Below are 3658 nucleotides of genomic sequence, written 5' to 3'. Positions count from 1 at the left end.
CTAGCACGTGTCGTTATTCTATCTACCTAGACGACCGTATAGAGGTAGTCGGGCTAGTTCTTGAATCCGCCATTAGTTATCTTCGCGAGAGTATTAGCGAGTAGTATAAAACTTCTCTTAATAATCCCATTTACTCGGGGATTATATATAGATATAACCTTCTAATAAATTCTATAGAGTCGGAGGAGCTCCTCTATGGCACCTATATTTTCTCTACCACTATTATAGGTGATTTTAGGAATAATTCCATATCTATAGATCACGTTCTTAAAGAGGAACTTTGCGACGACTATGGACGTGGCCGCCGTACATGCCTCCGCCTTAGTCTATCCGCTTAGCTATTCTCGTATAGATACCACTTTACTATACCCTATAGAAGGTGGTAGTATCGTTACGTCTAAGTGCATTCTTTACTAAAGAATAGGCGTTATAACGTGGTAGAGCCCTTTATCAAGACCTCTAAGGAGCTTGCTTCGTCGTTAACATTTATTATAGGTTTTCACGTGCTATCGTACGTCTCTACGTATACCTACCCACTAATACTTATCCTTAATCCTTCCGAGGGTCCCTTCGCTGCCTCTATAATCTATCTCGTTATAAGTAGTAGTAATTATACGCGCCCTAGTATTCGGATCCTTAATTACTCGTGTGTGTTAGCGATGCCCATCTCCTCTCCGCTAGAGTATTCGGTTATACACGAGGAACTTTAGGTAGTCGGTTATAAAGGCCTTATACGCTCGGTCGGTTAGGTCGGTTAGCCTCTTGAGTATAGTAAGATACTTCATAATCCTCTACTATTTATCGCTATATTCATCTATTAAGGGAGACTTAATGGCGGTATAGTCGAGTATCTCTATTATATAATCTCTCCCGCTAATAGGCTTAATTAACGATATCTCTAGCACGTCTATATATAGAGCCATGTCCACGAACTCGTCTAGGTTAAAGGTAGGGACGTCTAGTAGTTCTTCTCCTTTGTACATCCGTGAGATACCGTCAGCGACTACGTTACGCTTCCTAGGTACATGCCTAACTATAAAGTTCTATAGCTAAATCCACGCGAGCCACCTGGTAACGAGCGCCCCTAGCAAGTTAGTTACGGTACGGTTAATTTAAGTAACTAGAGTATTCGCGTCTATTTCCATAATAAAGTACGTACTATAGAGGTATTACCGGAACTTCTATAACGCGTGGAGGAGGGCTCGGCACTCTAGTTTCACGGTGTCGTAGTTTCTCTTAGCTTTTGACTATATTCCTCCATTATACCGCGATAGCTAACGTTTATAATCCTCGTTCTCCTATATTAATATAGCCCCCTACCTAACGTTACTAGAGTCTACTACTAGGATTATGTCTCCCGTACCTATCCCGTACCGTAACGTTATTAGTGCAGGAGTAGTGGTTAGAGCTATCTTTAGCGCGTCCATCGAGGTCTACTCCTTAGCTATCTACTACTAGGCCGATTTATTCTTTAATAGTATAAATAGCGGCGATACGATAATAGCGTACCCGGGGATCTATATCCGGAAATATATATAAACGCTAAGGAAGGCTCGCACATTCGTCGTGTTTTTATAGGGTTTCTAGTCCCTAATAGTAGTAACCTTTTTATTACTCGGTCGCCTCCCTTTAATACCGTAGACGTATCCTATAACGTTAGCGGCTTTAACATACTACTAAGTCTTCTTACTACTTAGGGCGTATCCGGCGCGCTCTATATCCGCGAGAACCTTATCCACGTTAATTAAATATTCTAGGATATACCTACGAATTCTAGGCAGGGCCTCCTTAGAGTTATATTTCGTCGTGGGTCCTTTAATGTCTAAGTTATCTAGGAATGGTAGAGCCCTCTCCGGGATATGTTCTTATATAATAGTTAATATAATCCTAACGAACTAAGCTACTGAATTAGTGGCCCCTTAAGGTAATATTATCCCATGTAGTAATCCTAGGGGCGTTATAAACCCCGTTAAGTCTCGGTAATGCTCTACTAATGGAATCTAATTATATTCTAAGAAGAAGTCGGTAAATGTCAAGACGGCTATCCCCGTAAAGTGCTCCGAGAATTCTTTATACGAGGGCGGCGTGGCCGCATTACGAATAGTAACTCGGTTGATTTCTATCGCCGAATTGATTAACCTATGATCTCGTTCCTTATTGGCTTCCTTCTTCTTTTCCACGAGAAAATAGACGTTTTAATAAGGACTACTATAGGGCTCGAGCCTTCTACTATTAAGACGCTCTTTTAGGATCGTGAGTACCTTCCTATAAAGGGCTCTAGGAATATTAAAGTTCTTAGCCTACTATGCCTTATGTTCTACCGTTCGGATCTCCTGCGGAGGTGCCACCTCTTTATTAAATTTACTAAGGTGTGAGAATTCCCATGCTAGTGCTTCCTCGCGATATAATAAGATCATATATAGTAACTTAAGTTCCGCGGGACGTAGCTCTATTCTAATCTTTAGCTAACTTATACGTAGAGGCGTTAGATGTGTTCCTAGCGGGATAGTTACCCTTCGAGGCTCTATTAGCCTATTAAACACGTTAAGGCCTAGGTGCACGGCCGGAAGAAGTGCCTACTATGCGATTGCTCGTTCACGCTAGTCTAGATACCCTAATGGATTCCTAGGGACCTTTCGGTGGGCTTCGGAGTCATCCACGGGGTGTACTTTAACTCCCTTTCTTTTATACATGGTAGCCATACTAAATCCCTTTGATACCCCGGATGAATACCGTCTTTAGAGGCCGGTAGAGCCTACTATAAGCCGTTCTATTATCGTGCCTTATTTATATACGAAGGTAGCGTACCTTACCGCCGTAACTAGGGCGGCTAAGTTATCTTTTCTCGATAACCGAGTAACATTTTCAGGCCGGATTTTCTCGGAAAGCAACTCTATATAACTTATTTCTATATCTATATAAAAATATATCCTATCCCCTTCGTTAGTAGGTTCACCGGACCCTATTTAGTGCGGATTATTAGTTAAGGGTAGCCCTTAACTAATAATCCGGCTTAACTCCGGCTTCTAGCGATATACTCTACTATATAGTTAGTCTCTAGCCACGGAGTTACCCTTCTTCTCTAAGACTAGAATATACTCGTCCGGACTGGTTTCGAAGGTTATACGTTCTTATCCATATACGGAGTAGACTATTAAGAGTACTTACCCGGAGGCTAACCTCTATACCGTAAGTAAGGCCTACCTAGTATATGGCTCCCCTAGGATAAGGTCATGATTAAGTTCGCTATACATGAATATCGAAGTGGCTATAACGATCCGACCTATACGGATAGGGTATTACTATACTATTCCTACGAATAGAGTGCTATGCTAAGTAGCGCTAACTAAACTCGAGTTCTTTATATATGGTAGAAGCGAAGATATCGCTAGCCTAAGACGCCTCGCAGTATCTAGTCGAATACTATTTACCTACGCGCCACTATCGAATAGTACTATACTAGTCGCCCTTTTAGGACTAACTTCCACGGGGTATCTCGGACACTCGGCTACTAGCCTTACTATCTCTTCCTTAAGCTAATTAATATCTCGTTATATAATGGCCGTCCCCGTGGTATAGAGGGGTACTAATACGTTAAGTTTATTTATCTCGGGAGCTATGGCATAGTCGTTTCTTCCTTTCTTCTCGGCTCTCTCCT

This window comes from Pseudovirgaria hyperparasitica (genome assembly GCF_010093815.1).
Source record: "Pseudovirgaria hyperparasitica strain CBS 121739 unplaced genomic scaffold EJ05scaffold_25, whole genome shotgun sequence".
In the NCBI taxonomy this organism is placed as follows: domain Eukaryota; kingdom Fungi; phylum Ascomycota; class Dothideomycetes; order Acrospermales; family Acrospermaceae; genus Pseudovirgaria; species Pseudovirgaria hyperparasitica.
The sequence above is the reverse complement of the archived record's forward strand: the minus strand, read 5'-3'. Positions refer to the sequence as shown.